This window comes from Podarcis pityusensis, assembly GCF_964106645.2.
Source record: "Podarcis pityusensis genome assembly, chromosome: 6".
Lineage (NCBI taxonomy): Eukaryota > Metazoa > Chordata > Lepidosauria > Squamata > Lacertidae > Podarcis > Podarcis pityusensis.
In genome coordinates this window covers 62,310,271-62,325,280 of record NC_138030.1, presented here as the reverse complement: position 1 = coordinate 62,325,280, position 15,010 = coordinate 62,310,271, and the positions used below count along the sequence as shown (strand labels likewise).

General features: G+C 40.4%; 1 protein-coding gene across 1 annotated transcript in view; it reads right to left on the bottom strand.

Annotated features, from left to right (window-relative positions):
• The window catches only part of PDE4B (phosphodiesterase 4B), a 262,363-nt gene that overhangs the window by 246,793 nt on the left and 560 nt on the right, over positions 1-15,010 (bottom strand). The gene's annotated exons all lie outside the window — the stretch shown is intronic.

Sequence of the window (15,010 nt, the reverse complement as noted above, 5' to 3'; positions counted from 1 at the left end):
GGAATCTGTATCTATGAAGACTTTTCTCCTGGTCCAATGTAGCCTGATTATTAGCATGATATTAATATATTTAATGAAGCAAACATCAGCTTATCTGCTTTCATAAAAATGTTGACAAACGTCGGGGACAGATGCGTACAGGACCCTGCTTCTACTTTTCAGCTTCATGTTGATCTGGTGATAACATCTACTTGAACATGGCATTTTAACCACCAGGAATGGATGGTGGTAGGCCAGACACAGCCTCACTTTTGCCTTCTGTCAGGGCACACAGGCCTTTTTTAAGTAGGTCCAGGGAAGGTAGGGATGGGGTTGCTACAACAATTATTTCAGGGCATTGAGAATTACTTCAAGAACTAGCCCTAGCCTCCCTGATGGCAGGCAAATATTCAGAAGTTCGAAGGAGGCGGGATTGACCCAACAAAGTTTTTAATACCTTGGAACCAATAGGTTAGTAAACCAGGTTAGTTTAAAGTTGAAACATCCAGGTTTCTATCAACATAACGCATTATTTTTCTGTGGGGTGTCTTTAATCAGTCATTCAATTTCAAACTCACATATTGTTTTCTTGGAATACAGTCTCACAGTCTTTCAAACACATTAGAGTTCTAATGGCTGCAAGCTGATACTCACATAAATTGCCATGAACTTAGATAATATATTCCTGCTGTTTGACAACTCAGCCTAACCATACAGTGCCCCTGTTCCAGCGCATGCAATGCCAGAGCTAACAGTGTTCTAACACTATGCTCACTCAGCAGCTCAATAGCTGTGGAAACGAAAAGGTAACATGGCGAGACAGACGGCGGGGAAAGAGCCATGCAATCCGTGAAGTATTAGCAAGTCCATAGATAAAGAGGCAGATTCTCAGTCCTGGCAGGATGTCTTCCCTTCTCAGTGTGTGCACTGCAATACGAAGTTTTCAACTGGTATAGTATTGTGCTCCACGGATCAGTTATAACTCAAGGAAAAAATAAAGCAGGGGTGGGAAACCCCTCCTGACTATAACTCTCATCATCCCTGACCATTGACTGTGCTATCTCAGGCTATGGAAGGTCCAACACCATAAAGACATGGGTTTCCCATCCCTGCTATAGGGGATAAAATCCTTACACTGCATCTAAAAAGCTTTTTTTTTTTGTCGTACTTTAAAAATCAGGCATTTACATAGTTGCACATTTGTTTTCCCATAGACATAAACAGGAAGAATATTACTTAAGTATTCACTGAGCCATAAAGCATTGTTTTTACTCTGTTGAATTTAGATTGCTGTTTATTGTGAATTGGTTGTTGCCTTCTTTTTATTTTACGAAAAAATGCTGTTGTCTATAAAGAAGTGAGCATACATCTATGATCTAAAAGACTTTCTTAAATATAGAACTGCCATAAGACATTTCCATTGAGCCATTCACAGCCACAAGAGAGAGAAAATGTAGAGAGACTTTGAGTGATGCTTTCAATAACAAATCCAGCATAGACTGTGCAGAGTACAATTTAAATATTCCAGTTATGCAAACTGAATAGGAGTGGTCCCCAAGGCAGTTCACGTGATTAAAAAAACACAAATAATTATGTTCGTATAGCTATAGGATAAACTGCAGGGGTCACCAACCTATTTGGGTCAATCAGCACATTTGGAATTTTGAGGGGGTGTTGTGGAAACCCCCCCGTCACTTCTCCCTCAGGCAGAAACCATCTGAGTGTGCACATATAGACACTGCCTCAAAGATGGATCCAGTAGGATTTAAACTGATTCTCTTTAATTTGCACAATTTTACAGAGTCTTTAAAAAAAAAGAGCTATCAAATTAATATTCACATTGGTAGAGTGTGCAGTAAAAAAATCACATTTTTCTAGGCATGGATCCTTACGGATCTTCATGGGTTTTTTTTACATAGGATGTCAGTGAAACCACCAACAAATCACAGAGCATATCCAGGTGGCCTATGATTTGATGGTGGTTTTGCAGGGATCTCTTTAACAACAACAACAACAACAACAACAACAACAACAACAACAACCACCAAGGTCCCTAAGGATCTGTACCTTAGATCCATGTTTTTGCACAATGGCAGTGCTGAAAAAGCACAAGAGCCATTATTTCTGTCACTGGAGACAGATGTGACCTGTACCTTGATGGCCGGTGGCGGGCTGTCTCCTTTCACTCACTCTCGTCTGACTCTGAAGCTCCTTACTTTCTCTCTTTCCATTTTCCCCTTCCCCATCCCACAAGATCGCTCCCCTTTCCTTCAACTGCTTTCTGTTCAACAGCTCAGGTTGCCCATCTGAGCCTTGAAAAGCACATAAAGTTGTGAGAGAAAGCACTGTTCTTCCAGCTTCTTCATTCAATTCTGTAGTATTGGGGGCGGGGGAGCTAACCACCCTCACTACATCTCACCTAACAATACAACGAATGGGGGGGGAGGGATGCTCAGAGGCTTCGCCGAGGTGTGTGTGTCCCAAATTGTGCCTTTTTGCCATGCTGACATCCCAAGGATTAAAGGATTATCTAACAGTAAGCGTTATAGAAACACTTTACTGATTTGGATTATTTTAGAAGACTGGCCCTACTATCAGAACTAAAAGAACGCCAGCCTCTCTATAGGCCTGTAAGATCATTTCGATCATGGCATCACATCCTACAGAATATCATAGGCCAATGACTCCAAACCAGGCATTTGTCCATTGTCCCTCCCTCTGCCATGTGAAGCAGCAATCATCTTCTAAAAGCTGATCTTTTTGTCCAAGTTATCCCTGAGCTGTAAGATTGGACCCCAATCTATGTCCCTGAATCCCCCAAATCTCTGTTTTACTTGTTTTTTATAGATGTCTAATATTGTTTCAAATTGCATTTTTGTTTTGTTTTATATGGTACATAGTGAATACCACTTAAAAGAGATTTTTTTAAAAAATATAGGCAGTTTAGAAATGCTTTAAAAATAAATAAGGCAGAGTAATGCAGCTGATTTTGAGTATCAAGAAAGAGCAGTCAGCTGTTATAGTATTTAATTTAATGCTGTATTTTTATTGCCAAGGATTGAAGCAGGGAGAGACTTGTGGAATTTTCTGCCTCAATTGGCAAAATTACTTCACCTGTCTTTGTTACAGTGCACCCTGTGCTTAGTTTATGTGTCATTTTACATAGTTGCTTTGTTAGATTGCCTCTTAAAACATTTTGTTCAGAAATGGATAGCTTCGCCACTTATACTTTTCATATCCCACAGCTCTTTGCTATTTATAGGGACCCTTAGAAACATGGCCATCACGTATAGCTCTTTATCAGTACAGTCTGTCATATTCTTGACAAGTGATTTGCAAATTGTTATCCAGTTGAGAACGGATGCTGCTGCTTCCAGTTTCTTTTGTAACATGCCATGCATTTTCAGATGTGAGATTTCCATGCTGACGCAACAGCAATAAAGCACATCCATAATGCATTCAGACCAAACTAATCAACTGCCTAATGATTAACTATATTTCAACTGGAAAGACACCCCCCGCATCAGTACGGGGTCAAATTAAATGAAACAATAGATTGTCTCTTTCAGTTTTAGCAAATAGCCTTCTGAAAAGTTCAGCCTGGATTGGCACCATGGCACTGGGAGACAAATTTATAATCCTTCCCCTTATTGTCACATTCTTTTTTTAAAAAAAAAATCACCACTCCCAGCTGCTATTTACCATCTTAAGGAAAACTAGCAAGTTCAGATGTTCAGTGGTAAAAGAAGTGCGGAAGAGTTAACCTTTTCTATGACTTTTCTATGCAGTTATAGTGATTGCTATTTGGTTGTTCCTAGGCTGCTGCTGGTGGTAATGTTTTCTGTTCTTTTTGCGTAAGGGCAGTCATGATGGCCTCATCAATAGGATTTAGTAGCAATGGCATTCAAGGACATATTCGTCCTATATTGGACTGAGGCTTGGGAAGCTAGGAACGCAGGTAGCTTTGGCTGCTAAGCCTGGGTTTTTCTTTCTCTCTTTTTTCGCAGCTTTCTTCCCCCAAAAAGATGTGGGTCATTGAGTATAGCTGCTTCTTGTACTGGATAGCGAGGCATACTGCTGCACATTGACATCTTGGAACCTTAGCAGAATGACTCATATCAAATGATTTAAAACCTGAGAGATGCTATGGCTTCTTTGTCCCCTGAGTTGATGGGAGTGTTGAAGTCCTGAGCCCCTGCTTATGTAACTGGTGATTAATTTGGGAAATAATGACTTGGGTTCAGTCTCAACTGGTTTACTGCCTCTCAAAAGTGATTGGGCATGACTGAGATACTGAAGCTTTGACTTTGTCTTGAGATCATGGCAAGGATCATGGCAATGGCAAGTACGCCAGGGATGTGGGCAAGATATCATAGAATCATAGAGTTGGAAGAGACCACAAGGGCCATCGAGTCCAACGACTCCTACGGCCAAGAAGAGAGCTTCACTTAAATCAAATACTGAAATTGCCAATGCAGTTTCTTAGTGGTGGTGGGTGTCCAAACAACAAGAAGAAGTTACGTAGGTACAACCACTTTACTGGTGTGATGAAATTCACCTTTCCTTCTTTCTTTCAAATCCATCTTTCTGACTAGGGATGAGACATTTTCCTCAAATATCATTTGATATCATGTCCTCTTTCATTGTTTATATTGAGTTGTTGTGGGATCTATGTTGGGGTTCTTGCTGTGTTTTGAGCTCTGGTTTGGAGATGGGGGGTGGAAGCCAAGCAAAAGAAGCCCCGTCTCTGGCAGGTGCACAAGTACTGTGACAGGTGGGCAAGCTGGTCCCCCTTCCTTGACCAAAAAGCAAGACAGCTTAATCTGGAACAGCTCAGAAGTAAGATGGCCTCTGGGGTCAAATGGCAGGGCAGTCATGGCAAGCCTCAGGGACATAGGCAATAAGGGCTCTTCTGGTAGTTTATTCAACAATGTTGTGGCCTGTTTTAAATCCATTCATTTCACCACCCAACCCATTCTTGTGGGACACTGCTTATAGATGCACACATATCAAAGACAAACATGCCGTTTTGCAATTTCACTTTTTATTTCTTCCAGCATTTTTCTCAGTAGCTGATTTTAGTAGTTTCTTCTTTTTTTAAAAAAAAGAAACATTTTGCTATCTTAAATGATAACAGTTATTTTCAAATTCCTGTACATTATTATACCAGATCCTTTCCCTCTCCCTTCTCCATATAGTCCTAACAGTTCATTTAATCACTTTTATTTGTTTTAAATCAGCTTGGAAACAAACTTGGAAATGTTGTGATGTTCTTTTTGAGACATCTCTTTTGAATACTTAAACTTTAACCTTACAAAGTATATTACCAATTCAGCAGATATAATAAAGGATCTGTTTCCACACAACTTTTCTCATTACTAAATGAGACTACAATACAAAAAAAAGAGCATGGTTCTACTGCTCATTAAGGCTGAAGACAATTTATGCGCAGATTTTCCCCCCAGAGGGGGACCCAAACCTGCTACAGGTCAAACCTCAAACAGGCATGTATTTCATGTCTGGAGAAAAGGGACTACTATGTAATCACCTATTAAGACACCAAGAAATGTATCTTCACCTTCTTGCTCTACTTTTCAATTGACATGAGGGGGAGATAATTTTCTTTTCTGCTGTCATGGGATACATTAACTGTATATGCAGTAATACACCATCTTCCTCCGTGCTTGTGTGTGTTCCACAGTGAACATTTAGATAGTAAAGGGCCATGCGAAAACACTGAAAGCAACTGATTTACCCAACTTTTCCTCAGCCTTGTTTCTATGTGAATGCATTTTCAAGGATGGTGGTATAAAAATAGGATGTTGCCTCCTTGTTTATTGGGTTTGTTACAAGAAACATAAAAGAGACCTGCTGAATTAGACCAAAAGCCTATCTAATCCCAACTTCCCATTTCCTGAAGTTTCCAACTAGATGCCAACGAGAAGCCCATAGGCAGGGAACAGCAATAGTCCTCTGCTGCTGTTCTTCTGGTATTCAAAGGCATGTGGCCTCTTATTCTGGTGGCAATACATAGCCATCGTGACAAAATCATTGACAGTTTTATCCTTCATGAAATCATCCAATCCCCTTTAAAGTCCACAGTTTAAGTATGTACTGTGTGGAGAAGTGTGCCCTGAATCTTCTAGCATTCAGCTTCATTGAACAATTTCTAGTCTAGACAAATACCTCCTCCTGTCAAAGTTCATTTTGCCATGAATAATTCTGTGCACATCTATCATGACCCTGTTACTCACTTTTTCTTAAATGCCCTGCTGCACAGGAAAAGCAGCTGAGTGTCAACAGTACCAGAACCAAATTCAAAGGTAGTCAAAAGCGCAGAGACAGCACAAGAAATGGGGGCCCAAACACAGGGAGTCCAATGACTTGTCAGGGCTGCACACATGTAATTCTCACATTCTGTGCTTGAAACATAAGGCTCTTAAGCCTGAGCCTTCAGAGTCCCACCCAGAGCACAGCTGCAGGACATCGGAGTCACCTGAGGATTTGGTCAGCTCACGAGGACTGCCTTACTCATGAGTATCTCATTTTCTTCTGAGGAGTCCTTGTTCCTTATGTGGGCACTCCGACATCCAGTGGTTGACTGAGCTTTCACCTTCAGGAACCTGCACTCCCTAGGACTCACATGTCTACTCAGCTTCCACCTCCGATACTGTGATGGAGCTGTGCCTTGAGGAGAAGATTCGGCTGCCATGTTCCCTGAGAGCGCCAGATCCTGCCAGATCTCTGAAGTCCCTTGATATGGGCAGCTTCTCCATGATGTTTGTCTTTAGGTGCTTCAGGTCACTCTGCAAAGAGGATTCCTCCAGCAGGGGGATGACATCAAACTATAAAGTCCCCAAAGTTGGGATGTTTCCTCATAAGGGAGTTGCTACAGCCCAATGATCACGTTAGCTGTTCTTTTCTGCATCTTCTTGATCTCAACAATATCCTTTTTGAGATAAGAAGGCCAGAATGGTGTGCAATATCCCACGTGTGACTGCACCACAGATAAAGGCATTGACAAGTACAGTATTGTGAGTTTTTCCTTTCTGTGCCTTTCTTAATGATTCCCAGCATGGAATTTGAGTTTTTCATAGCTGTTGTATGCTGGGTCAACATTTTCATTGAGCTTTCCACCACTGACCCAAGATCTCTTTACAGATAAGTCACCATCAGTTCAGGTCCCATCAGTGAATTTGTAACATTAGGATTTTTTAATTATTATTTTGCCCCAGTGTGCATTATTTGAAACTTACTTTCATTGTCTTGTGTAGTTTTCGTAACTTGCTTATGAAAGGAAGTCACTTCAGCTACTGCAGCAGAATCAGAGATTTGCTTAACAGCAGTGAAAGATCTGGATAGACTATAAATCCACTCCCATTTGGTGCCATATTTGCCTGTATTTATCACCATGTAATAATTTGCAACACAGGCAAACAAATATGTGAATCCATCTCTCTTCTGTGTTTTCTAACAATTCTTAGTCTTTCTATGGACGGTATTGTTAATTAAAGAGATAGTCAACATGATGCCCTTCAGATGTTGCTGGACTACAACTCCTTTTATCCTTTACCATTGGCTGCAGCTGATACAAGTTGGAGTCCAAAGACAGACATGTTGGCTACCCCTGGTTCGTTATCTGCAAAGGACCAATTTCAAAATCAAAATATCCATTCCAATATGAATCAGGTTAACTGAATTGCTTCTGGAAAATGCTCTATGCCTCTAAAAGTCCATGTCTATACTACATGAAAAGCGATTTTTTGCTCATTTTCTTACATCAACCTATAGGATCCAAATTGTGAGATATATCCAATTAATTCGGATGTTTGCAGTATTCTAGCCAGAAAAGTAGCATGGCTTACCTCATGTCAAATTGTCTTGTCTTCAAAGAGACACACAGTCTCCTGAAAACACACAGATCTGATGGCATTAGAGAAAAGTGCCTCATTAATTTTGTTTGTGCAAATAAGAAACAATTTCATTTCAAGCTTTAAATGCAAAACAGAAGCTAGAAAGCATTTGGGAGGTCCTTCAACGCAGAACTGAACACCAGTTATAGCATACAATATATGAACTGATCTATAGCAGCCCAACACTGCAGCTTTAGGCTGTACTACAGACATGTACAGGGACACAGTAGTGGTGGAACTTGGAACAAACGAACTGTTCAACAATACCCAGGGCTGTCCCTATCATTAGACAGAGTGAAGCAGCCATCTCAGGCACTGGCGGAGGAAGGGGGGCGCGGAGGGAGCGGACCGCCCCCGGCACCACTATTCTGGTAGGGTGCCATCGTGGCCCCCCCCGGACAGCCGCCGCACACACACCTGGTCACCATGCCCCCACAGTCGGCACATCACGCCCCCAGAACACGCACCATGCCCCTGCGGGCAGCGCCCTTGTGGGTGGTCTACACGCCCCCAGGATGTGTGTCACACCCCTGTGGGGGCGCCAGCCACATCCCCACCCGCTCTCCGACCCCGGTAGCGGAGCATGCGGCTTAGCCACTGATCTCAGGTAGCAGATGCAGGGGGCAGAGAGTGGCAGTGAGAGATTGGAAGACAGCTGTGTATGCCGCACAACCTGCCTTTTGACCAATAAAATAGCCTCCTGTCCTCAAGTGTTGTTTCATGGCTAGTGTTCAACCCTAGCTTCAACACTGTTCCACTGCTACTGTAGAAGTGAGATTCAGCTACCAGTCTGATCAGCTTATGAACATGGAAATGTGGCTGAAGCACCCGAATGCCTTGGGCTGGCCTTGTACCCCATCTGAACCGATTCCACTTCAGAACTACATTTATAACGCTAAAACGTTACAGGATGGATAAATGTTAGGGTACTAATGGAAAAAGCTGGAATGAAAATCAAAGCACACTTTTCAAATATTAGATAGACAATGGGCAACAGTGCTGATAGTCTTAATTGCAAAAAAAGGAAGTGACGGGGGGAAGCAGCAGCCTTATGCAGATGTTCTAAATATGGTGACAATCAGCCTATGGTGGGATGATATCACTCCCTCCTACACATCATGACTACTGCCAGATTTAGAACAGTTGCATAGGTACTAATAGTTCTTTTCCTAAATATATAAGATTTCATAACTCAGAGCCTTTTTGCTCAGATGTTAAGTGAGGGGTAGTACCTCTGGTGGGGGACACGCCATGCTCCTTCTGGTGTAGTTTGCCCACTTCAGTTCCCACCCTGCATTCAGCTCTCCCCTGTGGCTCCTAGAAGCTGTCAGCATGTGACAGTGGTCACATTCCAGGAAACGGCTTCAACTAGCCAGGTGAGGATAGCTGATGGGTCTCAGCCCCTTGGTTTGTTAGGGACTTCCCCCTGCATGTGAAGACAGGCTTTGGTGAATGGAGGGATGAGACCAATAGTGGGTCCAATGGTCGAAAAGGTGGTTTCTGCAGGTGCTATAGAGGGAAGTTAGGGGCAGATGGGGCTCATCAACCTAGAAAGATAATCCATCTAGGAGGAAAAAAATTCTGACCCTAAACCTCTGCTGCCTTGCGGGATATCTACAGAAAAAGAAAAGGCTAAGGAGTAAACCCTACACAAATCCAGAGTATAGTCCCTAAGAGAGTTGGATGGCACATTGTACGCCTCCTTTCAGCAACTCATGCAACCCAGCTGGTACCAAAGTATTGCTCTGCTTTCCTTTGGACCATATCTGCAAGGCCAAGAGGGAGGTCTTGTCATCTGGGCAGCCCAGGATACACACTTCCCAGGTTTACACCGGGGGGGGGGGGTAATTTCAGTGCTGCTAATGCAGTGGTTTGACTTCACCCCCAGAGGCACATTCCATTGTCTCTCGAGACACATGGATGCCAGCAACAACTTTTTCACATGCAGGGAGATGGTGACTTGAGGATGCTATCAATGAGTGCTTCCCACATATGCATTCTGAGCGATAGTTGGGTAGAAGACTGTGTAATAAAGGTAAAAAGGTATACAAAGGACTGAATTAATTCCTAAGTTGAAGCCTTGAGGACACAAACATAATACTATGTTCCACTGAGGATTTCTTTCAGGTAAAGACATTTAGAATTAGGTGTTCTGACTGCATTATACACTGCAGCTAATTGCAGCTTCCCATGCAGCCTTTTACCTGAACCCTAAGCATACACATTCATAAACATTACATTAACTGGGCTGTAATTGACAGGTAAGTAAAAGTGGGTTGTAATCTTAGGCTGGAATTTAAAAGGGCATAAATGAACCCTGTTTCATTTCAGTGCCATGTTTGCCTCCATTTGCCTGCAAAAATTTGTACCCCTGACATCAGAAAACAGCTTGATTTTCAGTCGCAAGTTTCTAAGGAGTTTCTAAGGAGAAATCAAGAGGAAAACAGAATTAATTTTTCCCCTTTGTAAAAAACCCCCACCAAAACCTCATATGAGTTTGCTTCAAATCCCTAGTAATAAAAGTAAAGGGCTTTTTAGATTACAGTATAGGGGATAATCCTTAAGAACAAAATATATACAATAACAAAATGTACTAATCAATATACCCTGAGAATTCAGATCATCTTCAAGTGAAAACGACTTTTCCACAATATTTTCATCCAGATAACCAATTCTTGCAGCAGTGTGCCACACTGCTACCATTTTTAGGCACAAGTTTTATTTTACCGAACATATTCTTGAACAGGACAACCTACAGCCATCATAGCTTTTTTTCCTCACCATGCTAAAAAATCTGAGGACTAATATATATCACTCATCATCACTCAGTGTGTGTTAGGTGAATATGTGAATGGTCTCATTAAAAGAGTACCGTATTGTGTTTGAGGTAACATCAGCAAATATGAAACTTCAACACATGTTCTTTGACCTGAAACGGCTGTTTAACATTATACAAATAATCAAGGGATGAAAAACACGTATCTGAGTTCACCCTGAGATTATCTGGCTAAAATTTTAAGAAAATATGCATAAGTGTACAAATAATATTTGTATACTTTATTAGCTGTGTAGATTATCATAAAAACAACTATGCTGAATAGCTTCCAAGCAGAGTGAAGCTAACCATAAAATCTTTATAAAGTGGTTGATGAAATGGAGATGAATTAAAATCATTTAAGATTTTCTGAACAGAAGACCTTCTAATTAACCTCCTAAAGGGTGCACAACTTTAGCAACAACTTCACTTTCAATGATAAACAGCACTTAGACATACAAGGTCACCTATGCTACCCATTTGGCTCCCTTTTAACACCATATTTTTATCCATGGGCAAACTGGAACAAGCCATCTTTAAGGAACTTGCCAACGAAGATGATACACTAAGTATATATTTGCAATACGGACCAGTGGCGTGGAAAGTGTGTGACAATTCAGGAACTGTATCAGTTCTGTTTATCCAGGAATCAATTTTTTATGCAATAGCACCACAGTGGTACTTTGGTTTGCAACCGCTTTGGATTACAACCACGTCAAACCCGGAAGTGTTCCTTTTTTTGGATTACAACCAATTTTGGTTTTGCCCCACTGGCGAAAGCACGCCTTGGGTTACAACCTGTTTTGGTTTACAACCGGGCCTCCGGAACGGATTATGGTTGTAAACCAAGGTACCACTGTACTGAAAAATGCACACATGTCTTTCTTCAGGGTTCTCCTCACCAAACAAAACAAGATAGCTATACACTGATATTCATATCTGCTGAAACTGGGATTCCTGCCATCCGAAAACAAATCAGGTGCTCACAAATATTAAAAAGAAGGTATTCTGTATATGCCATTATCCATAAAAGCCACAAAGCATCTGTCTATCCAAACAATCCATCTACTGTAAAGATGAAGAAGATACTAAGAAGGAGCACCCTAAGACTTGGGTGGCATACTTTTAATCTACTGTCTCCTAAGTAAACCCCTTGCCAGCCACTTCACAATACCTTGAAAAAGCTAACAGCAAGCCTTCTTTCATTCCACAAGTCTCCAAATGTCTGCCATCAACCCAGGGTCATATCACTGTGAATCCAGTCACTGAAATACCTGTGCTCATCTTGAAGAAATTGTTGCTTTCAAAAGCAGAATGACTGGCAAGAAATTCAAGAGAACGTTGTATGTTGTAGAAGGCAGATGTCACTGCCACACGCAATGCGTTGGAAAGACTACATAATTTTGCACCCATTTCAGAAATGGCAGGTCACCCATCACAACAAAAGAACTTGAATAACTGATAGAAAAGCATTTTAAACGTAGATACTACCTTTCAGACTTAGAAATATTTCCAATTGAGAGATCATCCAGTCATGACACCCCACTGGTCACACTAGAAGCAAGACATAACTCCTTAAGTCAGAGCATCCTAACATTCTATAGCCTTAATTTAAAGAACAACACTGGCAAGTGTATATGGTGTTTTGTTTTGTTCTAAAACATGATCTCCCTAAGAACTCTTTCTCTCCTTTGCATTCTTCGAATTATTACCTTGGTCCCCAGGATCTGGTCTGTAATACAGATATATTATGCACAAAGTTGATCAAGAAAATATTAGTATATAGCATCAGATAAAAAAGTTTTGGCCTGCAATAACTTTTAATTTGCAATATTTTTAACTTTATCTGATGGTTGTGTTTATCTTTCCTTTGTTGGACACAACTTTTGAGTGTGTTTGCAGGAGTTGGGTGTAAATAGCAAAGTACTGTTATTAATGTTCTTGTAATAACAAATACATTTGGCCTTAAGATGTAATGGGTAATTTTCTGCTTCTACATACTTAACTACCCTTTCAAACTAAATATACATAACACAAATCTTGCAGGTAACAAAATGAAAGAGGAAGGGAGAAAAATTTTGTTTTTTGTTTTCAGTTGCATGTATAACCAAAACTAACATCATTATTTAAATATAAAGTACAGTACTGATTTCTTTAGATATGTGACCCCAGTAAAGATTGCGAAAATGTAAAAAAAAATCCTCTAAAATATGTTGGAAATGTGAAGATAATGAAGGTATGTTTTTGCATATGTGGTGGACCTGTAAAAAGGCAAAAGACTTCTGGGAAATGATATATAATGAATTTTAAAAGATGTTTAAGAAAACTTTTCATAAAAAAACATATGCTTGGAATAACGGGGGAAGAAACGTTATTCATATGCTTGGAATAACGGGGGAAGAAATACCAAAGAATGTAAAGAGACTATTTCTGTATGCTACAATGGCTGCTAGAATGCTATCTGCCCAAAAGTGGAAAGAGGAGGGTGTACCAACGAAGGAAGAATGGATAATTAAGATGATGGACTATGCTGAAATGAAAAACTTAGTGTGAAGATCAGAAAAAAAAAATTATAGACTATGTTAAAGACCACTGTAAATATGTCAAAACATTAGCAGGATTGGTGTAGCCCTTATGAACTAATTTGATATTTTAGTTAAATATGAAGAAGCGAAAATTAATTGGAAAAGTATTGCAAATATGCAAGGGGAAGAAATGGGAAAAAAAATTGGAAACCGGGGGGTGGGGGTGGCAGGAAGTCAAACAAGATGAATTTGGTGTTAAGATGAATGGGAAATTGTTGTTATTTTTTAAAAAATCTTGGAAAATAAAATATATATATATTTTTAAAAAGATTTCTTAATACTGTATATGGTTTAAAAACCCACTGTTACCCAACCAACATATTAGGTATATTGGCTCCTAAATAGTATAGTTCCAGTAAAAGGATTTTCTTCTTCCATGTAGATAATGACACCTTGAAATATATACAGCTGCTGACAATGAACGTGAAATAATACAACCTTCTTATTCAGCATTCTCTAGCTTTTTATGTACTGTAAATCTTATGCTTAATCTTCAAGGAAGTTACTTTATGGGACCCTCCATGAGTGTCCCTGCACAGCAACTGAATTGATTGTTCTCTTTTTCTTGTTCAGGAAATACATACAATGCTCCATCAATTCCATGTCACCTGTTACCCTCACTATGAACCAACCACCTAAAAACACAAATATGTCCTCCAAACAATATGTAAATCAAAAATGGAGGGACAGTTCTCAAGGTCTTCCTATACCCACACGTCCCTCCACATCACACTACAGAAAAGAAAAACATTAACTTATATTAAAAAGATGTAAAATAAAGGAAAGAAAATGGACCACACAATTATTGTTATTACAAGAAAAAACACTGAACAGAGATAAACTTAGACTGATTCATTTTGTTTTTCTAAACATAATATATGATAGAAGGCAAAAATAACAAAATGTGTGGGCCAGTGTCCTGTCATTCCATTACAAATCTTATGAATGTGATAGCAACAGGTTAGAAAGAGCTGAGAACTTAAGGATTAATAACTGAAATTACTTTTCAAAAGGAAAAAAAATGGATGAAGCGTGCGCACACACACTTTGCTTATTAGTGAGGATACCCATTTTTTCACATGTCTCAATCTTATATAAATGCAGCAGTAAAATTCAGAAATGATGCAGTCCTAATTAGATCTACTATATAATGTGTAAATATTATGGCCAAAGAGATGCGAGTGTAACCTGAACACATCCACCATGTATGTATATCACTGGTGAATGAGTATGCTAAGGTAAAACCAATTTTCCTTGATGCATCGTATTAAAGATCAAAAGCAGACTAAGGGATACAACCTTAAGTCGAAGGCATGAACTAGTGTTGTCACAACCGTTCAAATATCTCCCACAGTTCTGCAACCCATTTATCCATCCCCCCACCCAGCCACCCCCCAGAAAGTAGGTCAAAAAGAAAAGCAAGGAAATAATCACAGCGCAGCTATAAGCAAAACAGTGCAAATTGCCCTGCTTTCCACTGAACAGCTAACCCTCAGTTATGATACCACACAATCACTGCACGGTTTGGGCAGAGTTTTTGTTCCAGAGATTGTTTGGTGCAAGTTCAGAGGATCACCCGCCCGTCCCCCAACCTCCAACCGCCGGGTGCTTCGCCTCAGCTGTCAGCACAGGGAAGAGGCAGGCTAGTCTTAACCTGTCGCCCCCTAGAAGTCTCCTCGACAGGCACCTTGGCACCCCGAAGTTCACCGGCGCTGTTC